The 23,601-nt window shown below is 51.5% G+C and overlaps 1 protein-coding gene across 1 annotated transcript in view; it reads right to left on the reverse strand.

The window, feature by feature from the left end:
• LOC135974288 (uncharacterized) overlaps positions 1 to 10,119 on the reverse strand; it is a 36,751-nt gene extending 26,632 nt beyond the window's left edge. Inside the window, exon 1 of the mRNA XM_065561317.1 lies at positions 9,994 to 10,119. The gene's annotated coding sequence lies outside the window, so the exon portion shown is untranslated. The remainder of the gene's footprint in view (positions 1 to 9,993) is intronic.
• Between the last annotated feature and the right edge of the window lie 13,482 nt (positions 10,120 to 23,601).

Below are 23,601 nucleotides of genomic sequence, written 5' to 3' on the forward strand. Positions count from 1 at the left end.
TGCCTGTCTGTCTGAGTCTCCAATTCTCCTCTGAATCCCGCACATGACACCTGTGGCCATGAACTCTACAGCGGAGTTACGTGTTATGTACATGGGTTTCCGCGTGTCAGTTTTACCTTTTCTTCCCTCCACTTCATCGCGTGTCCCGTTGTTCTTGCATTATGAGAGGGGGTAAAGAGAATCCCTGACTGACCTGCTCTCTGCCATTCGTTAGTTTGTACATTTATCATTGTCTCTCTAAACTAAACAGCCCCCTCTTGTTAATCTCTCCTCACATAGCGGGTTTCCCAGACCCAAGTGATTTCGTTATTATCTGAACCTCCTTTATCTCTGCTCTATCCTTGGTGAACAAAACTGGGGACAGAACTGAACTGAGGCCTGGTCTGTGCTCCAAAGGCAGGTTGACATCAGCCAACTTGCACCAACCTCATTACACATTTATCGACACTAACATTTGCCTCCCCCTGACGTGAACTCCCGGTTACAGAGCTGCAGTGACACCACGTCCCGAACGGCGAAAAGCCACGGCCACCTACGTAGGTCACCGCAGTGCGAGTGCAGATGCTGCAATTCTTGTGTCCGCCAGCCACTGCCCCACAATGCCCCGGGCCCTGTGCCAGTGACAGTTCTGAACTTCACTGCCCAGGGGCCAGACACTGGCAGCCTCTCCCCGCCTTTCAGCACCCCAGGGCGTTTTTGAAATGCTTTTTCCTTATTGCCCACCTTGGCGAGCACAATTCCCTGCTGCCTTTGTGTGCGTCCAACCCTGCTGGCTCCACACACTCAGAGCTGCTCCACGGGCTTCTGGCGGGAGCAGGAAAGAAGCCTTGGATCTATTCTGCCTGGGGGAAAAGGGACTCTGCAAGCTCAGTTACGGAGCAGCCGTAGCAAGACCGACATCTACATGCAAGACGCAGAGGGATTCACAGAGCCTGGGTTCGGTTCCCAGGCTTCCTAGACAACGAGTGGTCTTCCCAAAAGCCAGCACCCTGGGCAGGGAGCCACCGAGCTAGCCAACGGGAGATGCCGGGGAAAGGGGGGTGCTAAGCCCTGCTCCTCTCCTGGCGTTTGTCGCCCAAGTCTGGGCTGGAGGAGGCGCCTCCCTCTGGGGTGGGATTCACAGCTGGGAGCTGGGCCTGGGGTCAGGCACCTAAGCTGCTGTTTGCAAGAACAGCCGCCAGCAGCACTCGCCGTTACCCAGGAGTTCACGCACTCACCCAGCAGGGGGGAGAGTGGGGTTCAGTCCCCCCCACCCCCGCTTGATGGGGAGAAGGGATTTGACTCTGGATCTCCCCCCGCACAGGAGAGAGCTCTCACCCCTGGGACAGGCTGATGTGCGGCTCTCCTGCTCCCCTGCGTATAAACATTTAAAGAGTCACTGAGCCGGTGACATGACGATATAGCCGTGGGGGTGGGGCACTTACCTGGGAGATCAAGTTCATGTGCCCCTGCTCCAAGGAGTCGTTAATTACTTACGCCCAGTTGGAACAGCTTCCACAGGAGAGAGTGAGAGAGACACCCATCAGAATCCCCCCAGCCCAGTGATTCGGGCACCCGCGTCCACTTGTGAATCTCACCCGAAATGTTTCTCTGACCGTTCTGGTTAGATTTTGATTTTATATCATTTAATATAAAATACAAGTGAAAATGAAACGTCGTGTGTATCAGACAAACATTTCTGACCCCGAACTGCATTTCTCAAAACTTTCAGACTGTTTTGTGAGCAATTCTGCTATTTTGGTTTCTCGTTCTGGTTCAGAATGAAACAACTTTGGGACTCTCCGAATTTTGCATGGGACAGAAATTTTGGGTTTCCACCAGCTCCAGGCTTGTGGGATGATGCTGGTGAGTAGATACAGGGCACCAAACTAAGGGTGACAGGAACCTTAGCTCTGGCACTTCCTGAGTTCTGAGTGCTTGGCTTTGTGACTTTACCACTGCCAGAGACGGGCTCTGAGCAGGAGCACGGATCTGGTCCGGCAATGTGCGTGTTTCTCCTCAGTGTCTTTTCTCTCTCTCCCCTGCTTCCTCTGGTGAGGCCCCTCTGTCTTAACCCCACTCTCGCGGGTGACACTAAGCTGGGAGGAGTGGTAGATATGCTGGAAGGTAGGAATAGGGTCCAGAGTGACCTAGACAGATTTCTTTTGCCCCAATCCTCCAATTTGAAGAGGTTCAACAAGGTCAAGTGCAGAGTCCTGCACTTAGGACAGAAGAATCCCATGCACTGCTACAGACTAGGGACCAAATGGCTAGGCAGCAGTTCTGCAGAAAAGGACCTAGGGGTCACAAAAAGAAGAACAGGAGTACTTGTGGCACCTTAGAGACTAACAAATTTTAGGGGTCACAGTGGATGAGAAGCTGGATATGAGTCAACAGTGTGCCCTTGTTGCCAAGAAGGCTAACGGCATTTTGGGCTGTATTGCCAGCAGATCGAGGGACGCGATCATTCCCCTCTATTCGGCATTGGTGAGGCCTCATCTGGAATACTGTGTCCAGTTTTGGGCCCCACACTACAAGAAGGATGTGGAAAAATTGGAAAGAGTCCAGCGGAGGGCAACAAAAATGATTAGGGGGCTGGAGCACATGACTTATGAGGAGAGGCTGAGGGAACTGGGATTGTTTAGTCTCCAGAAGAGAAGAATGAGGGGGGATTTGATAGCAGCCTTCAACTACCTGAAGGGGGGTTCCAAAGAGGATGGAGCTCGGCTGTTCTCAGTGGTGGCAGATGACAGAACAAGGAGTAATGGTCTCAAGTTGCAGTGGGGGAGGTCTAGGTTGGATATTAGGAAACACTATTTCACTAGGAGGGTTGGTGAAGCACTGGAATGCGTTCCCTAGGGAGGTGGTGGAATCTCCCTCCTTAGAGGTTTTTAAGGCCCGGCTTGACAAAGCCCTGGCTGGGATGATTTAGTTGGGGTTGGTCCTGCTTTGAGCAGGGGGTTGGACTAGATACCTGCACACACACCCCCACACAGCTCCCATTGGCTGGGAATGGGGAACCGCAGCCAATGGGAGCTTTGGGGGAGGTACCCTCAGGTGAGGGCAGCGCGCGGAACCCTCTGCCCCCTCCAGGGGCTGCAGGGACGTGGTGCTGGCCGCTTCCAGGAGCGGTGTGGGGCCACGGCAGGCAGGGAGCCTGTCTTAACCCCGCTGCCACGCCAAAGCCGCTCCAGGTAAGCAGTGCCCGGCCGGAGCCCCCACCCCAACTCCTCCTGCACCCCTCACCCCAAACCCCTGCCCTGAGACCCCCTCGTGCACCCCAAACTCCTCCTGCACCCCTCACCCCAAACCTCTGCCCTGAGACCCCCTCGTGCACCCCAAACTCCTCCTGCACCCCTCACCCCAAACCCCTGCCCTGAGACCCCTGCCTTGAGCCCCTTGCTGCACCCGTCCTGCACCCAAACCCCCTGCCCTGAGGCCCCTACTGCACTCCACACCACACCCCTCCCTGCACCCCAACCCCCCCCCCCCCAGCCCTACATTCATGGCCCTGCATGCAATTTCCCCACCCAGATGTGGCCCTTGGGCCAAAAAGTTTTCCTACCCCTGATCTTGTCTGAGCTCCTGGACAGCCCTGGCCGGAATATTTTGCCCAGTTACTCTTGTGCTGAGCCCCCAGGACTTTGTGTTTCACTAAAGCCCCCCCAGGGAGGCCCCAGGCTGGATGTGATGCCACCAGGAGCTGGAGACTCCAACCCTTCCCTTGGGAGCTTGTTCCAAATCGGTGCCTTGTTTCCGATTTCAGTTTGTCGGGCTGCAGCTTCCAGCCGTTGGCTCTGGTTCGTCCCATCTCCGCTAGATGAGAGCGCCAGCGCTAGTGCCTGCTGGTATCTGCCTGGGGAGGGGCTTCCACACGCATCACGTCACCTCTCCCTCTGCCCCCTGCTCAGCTGGGCAGACCCAGCTCGGTACGGCTCCCACGGCACAGCGATTTCGGCAGCCCTCGAGTCATTTCTGAGCCTCTTTCTGCACCTGCCCCAATTTATAAATGTTTTTTTTTAATGTGGAGCCCAGAACTGGAGGCAGGATTCCAGTATCGGTCTCCCCAGTGCCATATTCCGGCTAAAATCCCCTCCCTGCTCCCACTCGCTTCTCCCCTGTGTATCCAGCCCAGGTGGGCACTGGCCCTTTGTCCCACTGCATCGCACGAGGGGCTCACGGTCAGATGCGTCTCCACTCTGACCCCTACGTGTCTGTCAGCGTCTCTGCTTTCCAGGTACAGCCCCCCAGTGTGTGGGTCTGGCCTGTGTCCCTTGTTCCTAGATATCTGACCTTGTACTTGGCTGGATTAAAACATAATTGGTTTGAATGGACTCAGCTTTCCAAACACTCCGTACAGCAACCCCAGGGCTCTGCCAGTGCCCCTGCACCATGACCCCCAGCACCTCCTGCTAGTCACGTCTGTGACCCACGGACCTCTCGGTGCCAGCTGGCAGAGGGCACAGGGCACATGGGGTACAGGGATCCCCTGGGTTCACCATCGGGGTCATGTAACGTCTGCTGAAAGCCTGTGTCACACTGGTCATCGTGAGATGTAAGTGCGGCGAATATGTGGGGACGTCTGTGTATCTGCTGGAAATTGTGTTCTCCAGCCTTGCAGGTAAAGACAGATCACTCAAAGGCAGCGCGCGGTGAGACAAGCTGCTCCTGACAGCGGGTGGGAGACACTCATCTCCCCGGGGGCCGGTGGGTTTTGTGTGTCTCACAATAGACGTCTGTTAATGGAGTGAGTCAAATGCTAACAAAGAGCCGGTGGAGAATGACCACACTGGGGGATGGACAGACAGACACCAACCGGCATATGGTCCCTGGGGGACAAACAGACAGAAGCACGCAGCGCCATTGTGGACAGAGAGACAGACAGACCCATGTGGTCCCTGGGGGAGGGACAGACAGAGAGATGCATACGGCCATGCGAAACCTGGGGGGGATGGACAGACAGACGCATGCGGACCCTGCAGATGGACAGACAGACGGACATGTGGTCCCCTGTTGTGATCCAGGCGCCCGTAGAGCGTGGGGCGAGGGGGAGACCAATGCCCCAGCGCCCATCAGGGCCCTGCCCCATGTGCAGGCTGCCTGCTGCTGCAGCCGCTCCCACCCAGAGCCAGCAGCTCCCTGCCCGTTCCCCGCCCCACGCTCCACCCAGGGCAGCTGGCTCCAGCTGTGTGGGAGAGAGTGTCCCCACCCCGTATAGGGAGAGCAGCCCCTGCCCAGCATGGGGCGTGTTAGGGGGTGTCAGGCTCCTGGGGGGTGCCCCAGGGGACCCCACGCTGCCAGGCCAGGTTTGCCTGGACAAAAGAATGGGGCGGGGGGGAGGGGGGAGAGGAGGCTGCCAGGGCCAGGGCCGGCTCTAGGTTTTTTGGTGCCTCAAGCAAAAAAATTTTTGCCTGACCCCCACCCCAGCCCTGGGCTCTCCCGCCCCTCCCACCCCCAACTGCACCCTCCTGCCGCCCCAGCCCTGGGTCACTGGTAACTCGCTCCCAGGGCGGGTCATTCAGCAGGAATTTTGGATGTGCACAGAACACAGACAGGATTGGTTCCCATATGGTTACAGAACAGGAGTAAAGTGGAACAATTTTCAGCTTGTGTGACTGGAGGATATCTGGATGCAGATTATAAGACTGTCCTACAGAAATGAGGAAAAGTTGAGGTGCCTTTATTATTCTTTTGTTCCACTCTTTGTTTCTATGGGGAATTTGCCAATGCAATATCACTGTCTGCCTTTTAAACAAATAAAACTAAAAAAAATAAAGGCAATGGCTGTTGAAAATAGCAATTCCAGTCCTAATAACCACTGGGAAGCATTTCTTGCTCAATTTATCCTACTTTTTCTACAGCAAGTTACAGTGGATCAGTAGATTTGATTTGGGAGAAATGAAGTAACAGCTGCCCAAATTGCGCTTGAGCACTCCTGAATGTTGAGGTGTTCAAATCTGGAAGGCAGGTGCTGGATTCCCTTTCTGAATATTCGCTAAATCTGGAAAAGAAAAGTCAATTTCTGCTTCCATGGCTCAGAAGTGGAAATCCTCCTACGTGCCTGGTACTGTATCTAAAGCTGCCCAGGTCCAGAGCCTCCCCTCCCTTCCTTTTCATTTTAAATTCCAGTGGGATCCGCGTACCTCCCTTGCTAGGCTTCAGATAGAGAGGGGCACTGTCCATTTAGTCCCCCCAATTCTTTCTTTGGGGGAGAGCCCAGGGCTGGGGCGGCAGGAGGTGCAGGTGGGGGCCAGGGCTGGGGCACAGGGGGTGCGGGTGGGGGGAGAGTCCAGGGCTGGGGCAATACAGGGGTGCGGGGGGGCAGCAAAAACCCTAGAGCGTCTCTGTTCCTACCATTCACAGCAAGCTGCAGCATGAGGTTTCAGTTCCATACTCCTTTCCCCTCCCTTTCCTGTTGTAGCAGCCAAGGGAATGCTGGGAAATGTAGTTCTTTCCCTGCTCCAGGGCTGGCTCTAGAGGCAGGGAGCTAACCAAGGAACTACAGCTCCCAGGGACCCCTGTTGGTTCTCAGCTCTCATGCGGGATTCTTGCGCCCCTTGGAAATTTGCCGCCCCAAGCACCTGCTTGCTTTTCTGGTGCCTAGAGCCGGCCCTGGCCAGGGCCCCTCCTTGTGCTGAGCTCAGTGGGGGCCCTGAGTGCCTACAGGGAGGAGTGACCCCCCCTGTCCTCCCGCCCCGTGAACACGCTGCCATCACACCCCCACGCACACACACACACCCCACGCACGTGGCCCTGACGAGGGGCAGCACCGACACCCCGATCACAATTCTGCCCCCCCACACCCCCCAGGCGGCACTGGACGGGCTGTGGGGGGAGCCCACTGTCACGCTGTCTGGGGTGGCGCAGGACCGTGAGTGCCAGCCGCAGAGCACAGCGTCAAGAGGCCAGGCAGATGCCCCGAACTGGGGTGTCCATCACAGATTTCACCTGCCCAGTAACAGGTGTGAACACCCGAAGCACGGCAACAGTCTGACCGACGTCACAGACAGTCCCTGTGGGCTCTCTGTCCAGCCGGCCACCCAGCAAGCTGCTTCGGGATCGCTGGTTGCCAGGCACCAAAGATCACAAACGATTCCGGTTACTCCCCGTCTCCGAGATCAGCCACTTGTCCCAGGTCAATTTGTACCTAGATCACACCCCAGAGACAGGGCCTGGAGCCAGCCCTATAGTAACTAAGGATTTACTAACTAGGAAAAAGCCATGAGAGAGTTTGTTCCAGGTCAAAGCAGGGCGCGTCTACACACAACTGAGTGACAGTCGGTGGGTCCAAAAGGTGACACTCGGTCAGCGCTGACTGTCTTTTAGGGCTGACGCAGGCTGACCCCGGGGATCTCTGCTTCGGTTCGGTAGTTCTGCCCTGGGAGCCTCCAAAGGGCAGAAGAGAGGAAACATTTTCTTGTCAGCTGTTTTTATTTCCTTCCTCCGGAATTCAAGCTCATGGGTGGAGCCTTTTCCTGCAGCCTCGTCAAGGGTGCGAAGGGACAGTTAACACAGGCTATGGCTACACTTTGCAGGTTTTTTGCACTGTCAGTTTCACCAGTGATAGTGAACCGGTGAAAGTGAAGCGCTGGTTTGTGTACTCACTTACTTCCTCAGGCATCAGAGAGTGTTTCCATCGGGGATGAGAGCAGCGCTCTAGGGCAGCTGTCCCACAGTGCAGCTCACTCCAGTTTGACGATAGGTTTTGTGGGAAGGGGGGAGGGTGATCAGGGCACCCTGGTCCCTGCAGGGCCCCCTCTCCCCAGACACTGATCAGCCCAGGAGCTCAGCATTGCTCCAAGCAGGGGATCCTTTGCTCCGAGTTTCAAAGTTCCCGGGGCTTTACAGGGGAGGGTGGACGTCTGTTTACCTGGCCTCAGAGCTGCTGGCCAGAGTGGTCACCCAGGCACTGTGGGAGATGCTGCAGAGGCTAAACGCCCTGTAAACAGGAAGAACGTGTCTTCACTTGCACATCACCGCAAAAGCAGCCGCGATAAGAGCCGTCCGCCTCTCGTGGAGCTGGTTTTCGGTTTGCGGTGAAACTGCTTTAGCGTTGCCAGTGCAGACCAGCCCTTAGTGTCCATCCCTCCGGCTTTCCTCTCCCTGTCCTGACCCTTCCTGCAGCTCCCAGCTGGCTGCTGCTGTCTGGTGACTCTTACTCCGGAGGGGATCTAGTAACTTAACAGTGAAAACGCCTCCAGCCTGCCCGCCCTATCAGCACAACACTGAAACTGTTAAAGAGCCAAGTATCAGGGAGTAGCCGTGTTAGTCTGTATCTACAAAAACAACAAGGAGTCTGGTGGCACCTTAAAGACTAACAGATTTATTTGGGTATAAGCTTTCGTGAGTAAAAACCTCACTTCTTGGGATGCATAGAGTGAAAGCCTGCATCTGTAACTTTCACTCTATGCATCCGAAGAAGTGAGGTTTTTACTCACGAAAGCTTATGCCCAAATAAATCTGTTAGTTTTTAAGATGCCACCAGACTCCTTGTTGTTTTTGTTAAAGAACCAGTCAAGGGGGAATGCAGCCATTCCGCAGGCACTTGCCAACGCCCAGGGATATACTGTCAGGTTCTGAATTTACTGACAAAACCAGCTGTGCGTCACTGTTGTATTTACTCAGAACGTGTCAGTCTATAGGACCCTTAATTTAAAATTTGCTTTAAAAATGTTTCATTAGTGAGTTGGTGACAAGTATAATATCACATCTCTAAAAAATCCTTGCATAGATTTTAAATGCACAATCATCTTTAGCCTTAAACCAGGGGTCGGCAACGTTCGGCACGCGGCGGGGCCAGTTTATTTACCTGCTGACGCGGCAGGTTTGGCCGATCGCGGCCTCCGCTGGCCGCGGTTCGCCGTCCCGGGCCAATGGGGATCTTCAGACATAAAGTTTTTTTAAATAAATCCTTCAAAAGACCCCCCTTCTCTAAAATACACATTTTAATTTTAGTTACTATAGTAAAAAAAACTTGCTTCCAAAGTCTTTCTGTCCTTTCTGGCTATCCCTTTCTCCCTTCACCCCCCACACACCCATTGAAGAGAGCTCTTAAAGGGACAACACCCCTTTCCTTCCAGATAGATGGACAAAGAGATTCCCTGTCTTTATTTCTGACTATCTGATGAACTAGTTTTAAGATAACCCTCCAGCAAAATCAGTACCTAGTAAGATATAAAATCCTTCGTTATGCCTAACATTTTTGTAAACATATTTTTTAACATTGGTGAAATTTCAGAATAGGGTGACCAGACAGCAAGTGTGAAAAATCGGGACAGGGAGTGGGGGTAATAAGAGCCTATATAAGAAAAAGACCCAAAAATCGGGACTGTCCCTATAAAATCGGGACATCTGGTCACCCTATTTCAGAAACACGTCTATTGTTATGGAGATCACACACAGTAAATTAGTGTTCCCCTTTTCTAAAAGCAATGAACATTGTTATGAACACATGATACCTCTGTGACCGATTAATTTAAAATAACGTCTTTGTTTCAGTGAGTTAAATATGTAGTAATCTGGAAGGATTGCTTTACGAAGGCTTAAGGGTACATTTAAAATATAAAATCAGCTTAGAAATACTGATTAAGAAAATGTCAAACAGAGAAGAGCTGCATCCTGAATTCCATAATATTTAATGTCGTATTCAGCAGGACGCTGCCTCGCCCTTACTACAAAGTGTTTACAAATAAATGTCTGACAAACTTCAGGGCATATCAAAAAACCTGTGACTGACATTTCTTATTCCCAAGTTTAATGCTTTTAATTAGGTACTTTCTGCATGTCCATTCTGCGTGAGGGAGAGGGTACGGGGGTCTCTGCGGGGAACTGTGACTCTCCGCCACCGTAGGGCGGGCTGGGCATTCGCTATCCTTTGCTGCCTTGTCCCCCCACAGTCTGGGACCGGGCTGCCATCGGCATAGGGGCACCATTTTAATAATACTGTGCAGGGCCCCATAAATCCTAAGGCCGGCCCTGGGGGCAAGTCACTGCTGAGCTGGGCTCTGCACTCACCAGATGCTGCTGAGTTTGGGTCTCTTCTGGTGTCTCACTTCAGGGGCTGCAGCGACGGCTGTTCTGCGTCCTCTGAACAATCTGATGCAGCTTAGCCCCTTTCCCTTAGGCAACAACAGGAAATCCCTGTGATGTGAAACCTTTCGCTTTTGGTTTCTTCATATTGTATTATGGGAATTATGTTTTTGGGTGAGTGGAAAAGCCTGTCCCCTCTAGACAGGATTCACGGGCGCAGGTCATTTCTAATGATTCAGCGTCAAACGGGAGCAGCCAGAACTTTCTGGGCTTTTCTTCAACGCAGAGTTAACGCCAGAGTTAGGCAAAAAGCTTTTCACACACTTATTTTCGGCGAAGAATGGAGATTGAGTGACACCAAAATGGTTTGTGACTTTGTGTTGATTTTGCTGAATTGTTCATTTTTGAAAAAAAAAAATGTCAAAATGGCCAGTTATGATATTTTCAGAATGAACCGTTCATTTTTTTGGTTTGAAATGAATTCTCATTTAGAAAACTCCTTTAATTTTATTTTTTTCAAATAGCTTGAAATCAAAATGAAATTCATCCAAAAATATTTCTGGTTGAAACAAATGTTTAGTTTTTGATTTGCTGAAAACTTTGAAATTTTTCAACTTCTGTTCAGTTCAGATTGAATTTTCTTTTTATATTTCAAAATTCCCAACACATGGATCAATCTGTTTGGGTTTCTATTGCCCAGTTCTAGTGAACTCACGTTATAGCTCAAGTGGTTGCTCTTAAGTCAAATCCCGTCCACACACAAACTCCTTGTTCACGCGCAGGGCTGCTGTTAACTCAAGCTTGTTGGGCCATCAGGGGTACAGACTAAAGCCTGAGTGAGCACAATTCATTAGCTGCTAACTTGGCCACTGTGTCATGTGGATGCAATTTTAAGAGGACCCCCTAGATCGGGGGTGGGCAAACTTTTTGGCCTGAGGGACACATCTGGGTGGGGAAATACAGGGCCATGAATGTAGGGCTGGGGCAGGCGGTTGGGGTGTGGGAGTGTGACGATGCTGTCCGTGGGAGCCAGCTGAGGTCACTCAGTTAGGGTGAACTGCAAACAAAACGGGGCAGACAAACCCCAAAAGCTGGTGGATATTCCAATACTTAGATTTACCAACCAGCACAGAACAGCTCCTGTAGTACCTCACTGGTTACTCAGACGTCCAAACAACGCAGTTCCCTTAACGTGCCCAGCCTCAGGCCTCCGTCCAGACACACCTGTCAGATATGATGATGATTGCTGAAAATCTAATCTCGTCATATAAAAGAAAAAGATCTTCCAACCCCAAAGGATCAGCCACATACCCAGGTCCAATTATAACTCAGATCTTACCCAAAATACACGCTATAGCCAATTCTTATTAACTAAGCTAAAATTTATTAGAAAAGAAAAGAGAGAGAGTGTTGGTTAAAAGATCAATATACAGACAGACTTGAATTCAATTCTTGAGGTTCAGACACAGCAGAGATGAGCTTGTAGTTGCCAAAAGTCCTTTTAGAAAGAGTCCATAGGTTATAGTCCAATGTCCATATTCAGGGTGACTCCAGTCAGTGACTGGGGATCTCAATCCTTGTGGCTTAAGATTTCCCCCTCTTGAAACCCAAAGCAGATCTGAGGTGAAGCAGGATTGTGTCCCAGGGTTTTTATACATTTCCAGCAGCCTTTTGGCCTGAGAAAACAATAGGCTTAACTCTCCTTCTCCCAAACATCTTGGCAATTAGCACAGGGTAATTTATCCATTAAACAGTTCAGATACAGGTTACCACAACCTTCAAAGAGACATAGAGACAATAATACTATTTAATTTAAGTGTCTTCCTAAATGTTAATATTCCTTTTTTGATCTTTGAATCAAAGCTGTAGCAATAGACAAGACTTGTTTGCTGACATCACAAGACCTGAGCAAACACCTCCCCTTCTACATCTAACAATGCAGGCTGCATTTCAAAGCTCTATTTATTTACAGATCTTCCTAACCAGTCTTTAAAGTTCGGCCATGGGTCAGGTCAGTTAATTAACTCTTTCTGGCCCTGTCACCTTCCAATGAGATATGATATTACACTCATAAAGTCACAGGGAGGGAGTGCAGAATGCAGGAGGGGCTCAGGTCAGGGGGTTGGGGGGCAGTGGGGGGCATGGCTCAGTTTTTACCAGCCAAGCCACATTCCAGGGAAGGCTCCGATGTGAACTGGCATCTTCAAGTGCATTGTTGGCTTAAGTGGTTTTTGATTGGGCACTTAATGTGCACTTTTCTCAGGAAGCTGACCAAATGATCTACTAGGCTAGTTAAAATCAAGCCAGTACACAGCCAATATTCATAACTTCGAATATGAAAATGGTACATGCATTCAAATAGGAGGAATAGATTCAGTAGATCAGAACCTTTACAGAGATATGTTACATGGCATACAGGGGACACTGAGACCTTCTAACTAACCTGCCCAGGGGATTCAACTATAACCCACGTCCCCTCCCCACTGCGTCTCTCCCTCTTTGGGCTTCCAACAAAAATTAAAAAATAAATCAATGAAAAGCGTCAGGATAAGTCAAAGAAGAACCACCCCCACGTGGCCTGCTTTATGTGTCCACAGGCGCACAAAACCTCACAAGGCCACATTTAAAAATGTTTTTAGATCATTCGTCTTTAATGCTTCCACGTGCCACTTGGTCAATCCCCGCTCCAGGCCCACTGCTGCCGCCCAGCTGGTAAACAACCAGCTCCCCCAGGCCTGGCGGTGGCTTGGGAGCCAGAGATTCAGGTTTAAATGTGAACTATCGAGCTGTGCACCCAGCCGACCACCGTAACCGTGGGAACTGATTCCCATTTCCATCACTCTCTCCTTGTCTTTTGGTTTCAACTAGCCCCTGAGCTCTGTGGGGCAGGGATCAGGTGTCTGTGCAGCACCCGGCGCAGAGGAGCCCTGAGCCCAACTGGGGCCTCCGCAGATGCCACCACAGCACAAACAAATACACAATGGTTGTGTTATTTGCCAACTTGCACTTAAAGATTTGTTAGTTAATTATAAACCTACTGTCACTGGTTCCTGGTGCCATTAACAGACAAACAAACATCGACCTCGCCCTGACTCCACCCCACCCAGGCAGACCCACCCTTTCAAATAAACCAGCTGATTTCTGGGCAGTGAGGTTTTACTTTTGGCCTCCCACAGCTGGCTAGTGCCCCACTGTGGCTGCTGCCACATTCACAGCTGACTTACAGGAAATACATGTTTTCAAAGCCAAAGGCTGAGCCCCAAGATTGCCAGCTCTGCTGATCTTATCACTGTTCTCCTGCTGTGACACGCAGGGTCCAGCCACCCCCAGGGGAGAACGGGGGGGTCTGAACCCCCAGGAGGGAGCAGTTGACCCGACTGGTGTGTGCAACGTTAGTGGGTATAAAATACGTCCGGTGAGATCAGTTAGGAACACTTGTAATGTTCTGAGCTGGGTGGTCATTAGGAGCTCTGTACAGACCGTGGGGCTGAGTCTGTGCATCCCTGTTTACCAAGTGACCTCTCCTCTGCAGCTTGTGTCGTCTGTACATTTTACAGGGATTTTTGATTTTTTTGAGGTTATTGATAAAAAACAACAACAACTGATTGCTCTGAGACACCCCTGGAAACAGCCCAGCTCCATTACGATTCCCCCTTTACAGTTACATGAAGACCTATCAGCCAGGCACCTTTCAGTCCATTCAACATGTCCCAGGTCAATTTTATATTGTTCTAGATTTGTACTAAAAATGTTCTGTGATGCCAGGTCAAAGTAGAATCTGTCAACACTACTACGCTTATTAACCAAAGTCATGATCCCAGCAAAAAAAGATCAAGTTAGTCTGACAAGATCTATTTTCCGTAAACCCATGTTGATTGGCATTAATTATATTATCCTCCTTTAATTCTTAATAGAATCCTGCATCAGCTGCTCCACTATCTTTCCTGGCATCAATGTCAGAAATATTTATTGAACACTTCTGCCTTTTCTTTTGATAATTCTACCTTTTCCATCTAGGAAAGGACCAATCTCATTATCAGGATTCTTTTTGTTCCTCATATGTTTAAAAAAACCTATTCTTATTATTATCCTTACTTCAGCTGGCCTTAGATGTCTCCTTATGTCCCTTGGCTTCTCTTATCAATTTTCTACAGTTCCTAACATCTGACATATTAATTACCATCAATTTCCCATTTCTTCTATTTGTTTATAGATATAGAGAGAGACTGTCAGTTCCCTTCTTATCCAGGCCATTTTTTAACCAGCACAGCCTTCTTCCTCAATTGTGGGGTTGTTGTTTTTTTTGCATATCTACTAAAGTAATTTTGTTTAGGTTTTTTCCACTTTTAAATGAAAGCCAAGATCCTCACATCATCCCTTGAGTGGGGAGGAAGGGGGAGAGGAGCTGGGTTTTTAAGACAAACACTAACTAGTGGGTGTGATGTTTTGGGGATCACCAGACCAGTGTGTGGTTCTGTCACCACCTGCCTTGTAACAGCCAGTGCCTTAGCGCTGTGCTGCGCTGGCACCGAGCCCTGACCCCAGCAGCCAGCCCACAGGCACCGAGGTCTCCCCCTGGCTTCTACCAGCCTAGCTACTCCTTGCAGGGTGACCCCAACAGACCTTCCTGTCCCAAGTGTCCCTGTAACGGTGGGGATCACCTGGGAGTTCTTTCTCACCTATGGCACAGACCACACCCACTCCAGGGCTCCTTCATCACCACGGTGCTTTATTGGGCTGTGCCAGTGGCCAGCGCCTGTGGTGCTGCTTACAAAGTTACACGTCCCAGCCAGCTCCCCCACCTCCTTCTGTGGGACGGGAACAGAACTAGCAGCAGCCATCTCTGCCCTGCTTGGGGGGTCCCGGTCCCCCTGCTTCCAGGGCTTTCTTCCTCTCCATTTATCTGCTCCCAGGACCTGGGGTTCTTTCCCCCTCTAATTAGCCCTTCAGCTGTAGCTCCATTTGTTAATTGATCCTCTAATTGGGTCTCAATTAACGTATATTGGTGGGGATTGGAGTGACTGAGTCAGTCCCCGTTACACTCCCCAAATCCATCTACCCTGAGTTCAGACAGATGGACTCTTCCCCTCTGGGTTGTCACCCCCGAATGTGTGAAACCAGCCCCCCTCCACCAGTTCACCGTGGCACACGTGCTCTGCACAGTTTGCACAACAGAAACCTGCTTGGGGTCAAATTAATAAAGGTTCTTTAACAGAAAAATCACAGATTCCAAGACAAAATAGGGAGGGGACGCAACACATACAAGTCACACAGGAAATGAATATAAAGACCCAACCTCAGGCCTTACACTCCCGGATTAGCTAGGCTGTATTACAAAAGGGAATTTATCTACTGGTTTCCCAGCATGCTCCCCCCATCCCGCATCCTAGAGTGGATCTAGTGTTTCACAGGCAATAACCCCCTTAGACGCTGGCCCTCAGGTTCTGGACACCCGTCACTTCACAGCCCTCCCCTTTTAAGGGTTTGCAGTTCTTTTCTCTTTCTCTCAGAGAATGGAGATTCCTGGTTACACAGAGTGGGGGCACCTCCCTCCATTCTTAGATTTCCAAGACTGTTTTTTTTTTCCCAGTAACTTCCAGGGCCCCCCGTTGCCTCTTCCTGGCTGGACAATGAACGGGAACTTGATGTTAGTTTTGTCTAAACAGCGAGTCTGGGGGGAGCCGCTCCCTGCTGAGAGGTGCACTTGGAATGGTGGTACAGATCACGAGCGAAGCCTTCTCTGTACAGGGACACACGGACTCAGCACCATGGTCTGTACAGAGCTCCTAATGACCACCCAGCTCAGAACATTACAAGTGTTCATCACAGACCTCACCTGACATATTTTATACCCACTAACGTTGCAGACACCAACTGCTCCCTCCTGGGGGTTCAGAGCCCCCCCGTTCTCCCCTTGGGGTGTCTGGACCCTGCGTGTCACAGCAGGAGAACAGTGATAAGATCAGGAGAGCTGGTGATCTTGGGGCTCAACCTTTGACTTTGAAAACGTGTATTTCCTGTCATTCAGCCGTGAACGTGGCAGCAGCCGCAGTGGGGCACTAGCCAGCTGCGGGAGGCCAAAAGTAAAACCTCACTGCACAGAAATCAGCTGGTTTATTTGAAAGGGTGGGTCTGCCTGGGTGGGGTGGAGTCAGTTCATGGCAATGTTTGTCTGTAAGCGGCGCCAACCATTGTGTAGTCGTTTGTGCTGTGGTAGACAAGATTTTTTTACCTTATCAAACTCTTCCTGAGATGCCTTCACACATATGACGTTGTTAATTTAATCTTTTTGCAATGGCTTCAACTTTGAAGGGATCAGGGGATATTTGACACTGCTCTTCCCCCAGACCCAACCCTAAGGAACTCTGGCTTCTCCAATTTTACACTTAGAGGCTTCTATAGTTTGTCCTCTGGGCTGTCAAAGCTCAAAATCTCCAAGTATTTTTCATGATCAGCCCAGGTGTTGCTAAACACTGTGTTGTTGTCCACATGTGCTATTGCAAAGTTTTGTAAACCATTTAACACTCTGGCATTAATTAACCCAAAGGGTAACATTATGAACTCATAGAGCCCGGTATCAGTGATAAACACAGATTTTTTCTGGGCATCCTTATCTAAAGGAATCCGCCAATAACTTCCAGGTAGATCAAAAGAGCTGAGATACTTGCTTTGCTTAAAACGTCCAGCACATCATCAGTTCTAGGCCTGGGACACACATCTGGTACCGTGACAGACCTGAGCTTTCTATAATCAACACAAAACCATACAGTGCTCCCTTTCTTAGGAGCAGGGCCGGCTCTAGACACCAGCGAAGGAAGCAGGTGCTTGGGGCGGCCAATACAAAGGGGCGGTGCTCCATCCACTATTGGGGCGACCCGTCCGGATCTTTGCCAGCATTTTGGCGGCGGGTCCCTCAGGAACAAAGGACCCGCCGCCAAATTGCCACCAAAGAACGTGCCACCAATCGGCTTTTTTTATTTTTTCTCCCCGCTAATGGGGCGGCAGAAAACCTGGAGCCAGCCCTGCTTAGGGACTCAGACCACAGGTGATGCCCAAGAGCTGTCAGACTCTTTAATTACTCCTCAGTCTAACACGTTTTGCATTTCTGTACGAATTTGTTCCTGCACCTTGCCAGTAGCCCTGTAGGATCTGCTGGGGGGGTGGCTGTGGTTCTTCTGTGGTGATTTTATGGGTCAGCAAGTGTGTCTTCCCTGGCTTGAAAACCCTTCTTCGTGTTCTTGCAGCACAGAGAACACCTCTTCCCTGTCAGCTGGTGTTAACACATTCCAGACATTGATGCTTTCCAGAGATGAGTCAGTTTGGCATTCAGCCATCGGATCAATGAGGTTGTGGTGCCTCAGTTTCCCCTTGCACACAGCAGAGCATGTTTACCATGGCTTCCCTGCTGTGACAGGCTGTCTGTTTACATGTACTAGCTGTGGGACAGTGTCACCATGAGGCTTTCCAACATGACATGTGTCTTCATTTACCACTTCATTATCTCAAAAGGGCCTTCCCAAGAATTTTGCATTTTGTACTTTTTCACAAGGTTGAACACCAACACTTCTTGGTCAGTGACACAGGCTTTCTGCCTGTCCTCTTGTTTCAAAGCGTTCTCTGCAGCTTCCCTCCCTTCATTTCTCTCTCTCTGTGTAACGGGCTGAACGGCTTTTGCTTTTCTTGGCTGTTTCACAACCTCTCTCACTTTGCGTCTTGTTTAACCAGCCTCCTCTCCCCCCATTTTCTCTAAAAATGCGTGTTCCATTACTAATATTTCATGCCTTTATTTAAAAAAAAACACTTATTTTTCAGACTTTATTTCAAAACAAACTAAATGCATAAATCTTTTTTCTGAAAAATACATGTTCTGTTACTAATATTTAATGCTTTTATTTAAAAAAAATACAATTATTTTTCTCTACTGATGTCTGTCATTCAAACTTTGTTTCAAATCAACTTAAATGCATAAACATTATTTTTTTCTCTATAAAGGTCTGTTAACATATTTCTAGCTTAACACTTTATTCCTCTGTTTACCAAACTTTATTTAAAATGTGTCAAAAGCCTTGCTAAAGTCCAGGTATATTATGTCCACTGCATTCCCTCATCCACCAACCAGTTACCCTGTCAAAGCAGGAAATCAGGCTGGTTTGGCATGATTTGTTCTTAGTAAATCCAGGCTGGCTGCTAGTGCTCACCCCTCATCCTCCAGATATTTGCAAGTTGAATGTTTTATACATGGCTCTAGTAGCTTCCAAGGTATGGAGGTCAGGCTGACGGGTCTGTAGTTCCTCGGCTCCTCCTTCTCCCCTTTTTAAAGATGGGCACAACATTAGCCCTTCTCCAGTCTTCCAGGACCTCTCCTGTCATCCAGGAGTTTGTATATATCCTTGCCAGTGGCTCCAAGATTTCTTCAGCTAATTCCTTCAAATTGGCCAGAAGATCTGACATGTTCTTTCCTTATCCCGATCTGCATCTCTTCCCCTTTATTGTCTGTGGTAACGTCACTACTCATCCGTCACATGTTATTTTTGTGAGAAGACTGAAGCGAAGTAGGCATTGAGCAGCTCCTGTCATCTTCCTACCCTATTGCTTCATCTCCCTGCTGAGGGTAACAAAGACACAGAAAGCTCAACTCCTGCTGGTGTCCTGAAGCCACGCAGGCCCGTGTGCCACTAGCCCTTTACTACAGTGGTGCCAGCTGAACTCATTGCAGAGTAGCGCGGGTGTCAAGGAGTCACAGGCCTGGCGCTCCGGAACTGCTGTCTGAAGCCAGCCAGGGCTCTGGGTAGCGTGACTCCCCTCGTGGCACGCTACTGTCCAGGGCAAGGAGCCACTTCGGCTATGGCCTTCCTGGGCCTAACCTCGGAGCATTCAGCCCCCTGTTCTCACTAAATGCTTCCTGCAGGGGGTCCACCTGGACAGGACCCCTGGGGTAGCCAGAGGGCCCTGTACTCCACTCCACACTCAGCTGTGACCCTGTGACAAAGTGGGGATTTTTCCCTTGTTGTGTTATATGTGAGCCTGTGTTGTATGTTGTACGTGAGCCTATGTGAGTCTTACTGTTACGCATGAATACTGTGTGTGCCTCAGTTTCCCTGTGTATTGCACCAACGTCTAGGTGGTGGGAATAAGGGAGTGTGACTCCATGGGGGCTGCTCCAGCTGCCTGCACATAGGCTATGGCCCCTTCCTAACCTGAGCCCAGAAGGGGGCTGCGACCGGGTGACTGTGAGACAAAGGCCGGAGGAGGGACAAGAAGCGGGTCGGAGCCGGTGGCTGGAAGCTGGGCAGTCGTGTTGGGAGACAGGAAGAGTGGGGGGATCCCGGGTATCTCACCTGGGATTCCCCTGAGATGGATGAGGCTAAAGTCACTGATTTCTGTGCTAACAAGCTCTGTTCTATGCTGTGATCCTGTCGACTAATAAACCTTCTGTTTTACCTGCTGGCTGAGAGAGTCACGGCTGACTGCGAAGTGGGGGTGCAGGACCCTCTGGCTTCCCCAGGGTAGGGTGACCAGATGTCCCGATTTTATAGGGACAGTCTCGATTTTTGGGGCTTTTTCTTATATCGGCTCCTATTACCCCCCATCCCCTGTCCTGATTTTTCACATTTGCTATCTGGTCACCCTACCCCAGGGGTCCCATTCAGGTGGGCCCACCCAGGGGAGGCTCACGATGGACAGGGATGCTGGATGCTGCGAGGTCAGACCCAGGAAGGCGAGAGCCGAGGAGGCTGTTTGCTCTGGGCAGCGTGCCCTGTGGGGAGACACGCCACCCCAGAGTCCTGGCTGGCTTCAGACAGAGCAGGTCCGGCGCATTGGGCCTGTGCTCCGCGACAGACTCTCAGCCAGCGAGTAACACGGAAGGTTTATTAGTTGACAGGAACATAGCGTAGAACAGAGCTTGTTAGCACAGAAATCAGGACCATTCAGTAAAGTCCATCTTGGGGGGGGGGGGGGGGGGGAGCCTGGTGCTCCGGACTCCCCCCTACAAGTCCCCAAACAGGAGACTGACCCGCTTCCAGTGGCCTGACATCCGACATGCCCATCACCCCTCCTCCAGCCTTTGTCTTGCTTCCCGGGCAAGATGTCACCTGTTCGCATCTCCCTCCTGGCTCTCCGGTTCAGCCATTGTCTACAGGCAGGCAGCTGGGCAGCCTCACCTGCCCTCAGGTCTCAGCCAAGGTCACACACCCTTATCCCCACCACCTAGACACTGGCGCGATACACAGGGAAACTGAGGCACACACTGTATTCATGCAAAATAGTAAAACTCACATACAACATAACAAGGGGAAAACCCCACTTCGTCAGTGGGAAAGTGTCCCATCTTGTTGTCAGTTGTCACTGTGACGGCCTGACTGAAGGGACGGAGAGAGAACCAGGAGTGCCCTTGTTCAAGGCCCCTCCCCCCAAGCATTCTGTTGCAATTGTGGACTACATGCATTCCTTCTCCTTTCCCATCCCACTCTATGAACATGTAATAGTGTCTGTAACTGTGCCTTTGTGGGACACAACTGAGAATACCAAATTCAGGACAAACTGCTGAGAAATAGGGCAGAGACACCCCAACACTGGAGGTTAGTCTCCCATAGGATATACCAAACCAGCAACAAAAGTAAACGTCTGTTTCACCACACTGGCTAACAAAAGGTCATAAAAGCAGTTTCCTTAGACATCCCAGTCCTTGTATTACCACCGAAAACACTAGATTTAAATATGAGTGGTTCTTTAAAACCAAATTGAATTGAATAATCAGGGGGGCCCATTTCAAACAATGTGGAGCTGGCCTGAGCTGCTCACCCGAGCCCTGCCCCCTCCTTCCCAGGTGGGGCTGGTGTCGCTGCTCACCTGTGCCCTGCCTGCCCCCCCATGCGAGGCTGGGGATGGCATTGCTGCTCTCTCGAGCGCTGTCTGCCCTCTGCCCGAGCCCTGTCTCCCCCCTGTGTGGGGCTGGCATCGCCACTTCCCCGGGCATTTGTCCCTTTGCTCTTGCCAGCTGATCCAGTCAGCAAACGCAAACGGGACAAAAGGCTACTTTTGCCAAAAAAGTCGGGACGGCCAGGACAGGGCTTAAAACAGGGACTGTCCCGGCCAAAAGGGGATGTCTGGTCACCTTATCTCAGATTCCCACTTATCCCAAAGCACCTTCCTGCCCTAGTTCTTAGCAAGACACCAGCCTGCCCACCACAGCCCTGCTCCATCCCTGGCTGTGAGAAGGGGGCCTTGTGCTTACCTAGAAAAGACCACCTGTCACGGAGTCCCCGGGCGATGCTCCGGAACCGCTCCCCACAAAGCCAGTCAGGACTTTGGGGAGCCTCCTTGCCCTCGGAGCAGACTGTCTTCAGGGCAAGAAGCTCACAGGGCTTCATCTTCCTGGGTCTGACCTTGGAGCATTCAGCATATGCCCCTCCATGCGCTTCCCACAGCGAGTCCACCCAGGCGGGGTCCTGGGGAAGCCAGAGGGTCCTGCACCCCCACTTCGCAGTCAGACGTAACTCTCAGCCGGCCGATAACACAGAGGTTTAGTAGATGACAGGAACACGGTCTAAAACAGAGCTTGTAGGTCCAGAGAACGGGACCCCTCAGCCGGGTCCATCCTGGGGCCCAGCGAGCCAGACAACCCCGTCTGCCCTCACTCCTGTCCCCAGCCAGCTTCAAACTGAAGCCCCCTCCAGCCCCTCCTCCTCTGGGCTTTGTCTCTTTCCTGGGCCAGAAGGTCACCTGATCTTTTTGTTCACCTTTAGCTATTCCCTTGCAGGGGAGGAAGGGCCCTGGCCATTTGTTGCCAGGGAGACAGAGTGTCGGCCATTTATGCACACTGGAGATTTAAGAAATGCATAGGGGAAACTGAGGCACCCACACAGTATTCAGAGGAAACATTAAGAACAGTCCCACTTCGTCACACCACCCCTTTTAAGAAAATCTAACAGGTTATTTGCAGCATGCGAGGCAGGGAGAACCCATCGCCAGGCAGGATGAGGAAATGCACGAACACTGTTACACCCGAGGCAGAAAGCCGGTTCTCCCTGGCTACAGACGGCTCCGTAAGAGCCACCGCAGCAGCCGTGCTGTGCCGCAGGGAAGCTCTCTGCGGGAAAACGGCAAAGTGGCATCTTGGACTGTGGTGCCTGTTTTCACTCTGGATTTAGCATCGTGCGCCGATGCGCAGTGTGGGAGTGCGACGTGCCGGCCACGCTGACCTAGAGCTCCCTGCCCACCATCCGTCGGGTGGGGCACTGCTTGCTAATCTCCCTGCAGGGGGAAAGCACCTCAGCCCCCAGGGAAGAGAGGCTCCTCGCCCCTGTGCCCCGTCCCCTCCCTCTCTGCCTCGGTGTTCTCGTCAACAGCAGGACTCTGCAGTGGGGGAGAAAGAACGGAGCCGGCTGCGTGGTAACGTACATGTCCTCCCTCGTATCCAGTAGGGCAGGAAGGTCGCCCTGGCATGAGCCCGCTGGTGACAGGGCCCTGAGGACACTGATTTCACGGCCTGCGTGGAAATAGCGGCATTAGCGGAATTCCGCAGCTTTTCCAATGCGGGGGAGGTGGAAGTGCACATCCCTGCTTCTGCACCCGTGCTGAGGCGGTGGCTGCTCGTGGGGCGTCACTGGGCTGGTCCTGTCCTGGAGGGGACAGGGAGGGGCAAGCGGGTCCTGTCCTGGGGCGTGGGGGCTGAACCCCACCTGGACGAGCAGCGAGAGCCAGCGCAGTGCGTACATCAGCAACATGGCGCCGGATGGGCCAGCCCGGGGCAGGGATCGGGGCCTGGCTCACCCTGCGCCCAGCTCCCGCTCAGGCTGCTTCTGTTTCCTGCCCAGCTGGGGGGGTTCGGGGGTGGCTGACGGCACAGAGCTTCGGGGCCTGGCCTGGCTCACACCAGCGCCTGCAGGCCGGGGAGACACTGGAGCGCTGGCTGTGAGGAGCTGAGACCCTGCAGAGACAATGGGCACCCGCTGACCAGTGACGAACACCGAGCGGCAGGGGCAGCTGTGGTGTGAACACGGCAAGGCTGGGTCGGGAGAACAAGGAGGTGAGAGGTGTCTGTGCTGAGAACTGGGCTCACAGACACGGCAGCTCCCTGAGGGCACAAAGCCAACGGGAACGTACGTTTCTGAAGCCTTGTTAGGTTATTTTTAGTCAAGTTGCAGGTTTTTGTGCTTAATGCTAATGGGCTGCTCTTCCTCTGGGCACTTTTGTGTGTGTGCTTCGATCGTGCCCTGCCCCCACCCAGGGTGACTGACTGACACCCCCCACTCCTTTGCCACTTTCTAACCCCACCCTCGCCTCTGCCAATGGGCTGCAATGATTCCTTTAAAAAGTGAGCAGAGGCACATGATGGGCCATCCCACTCATTTAAAAAAAAACCATTAATTTCATTGATTGGCTCAGCGTGGCTATTTGAAGAGCAACATTCTTCTCTTTTGGATATGGTGAGGTGATGTAGTGGGGCAGTTGCTCCACTTTGGCAGAGAAGGGGTTAAAGCAGGCTGGAGGGAGCCTGCGCAGAACCCGGCCAATCAGAGAAGGGAAGAAAGGCAGCCAATCAGGGCCAGGCTGGGCCCTATATAAAGGCTGCAAAGCAGAGGCAAGAGC

This window comes from Chrysemys picta, chromosome 11, assembly GCF_011386835.1.
Source record: "Chrysemys picta bellii isolate R12L10 chromosome 11, ASM1138683v2, whole genome shotgun sequence".
Classification (NCBI taxonomy): Eukaryota; Metazoa; Chordata; order Testudines; family Emydidae; genus Chrysemys; species Chrysemys picta.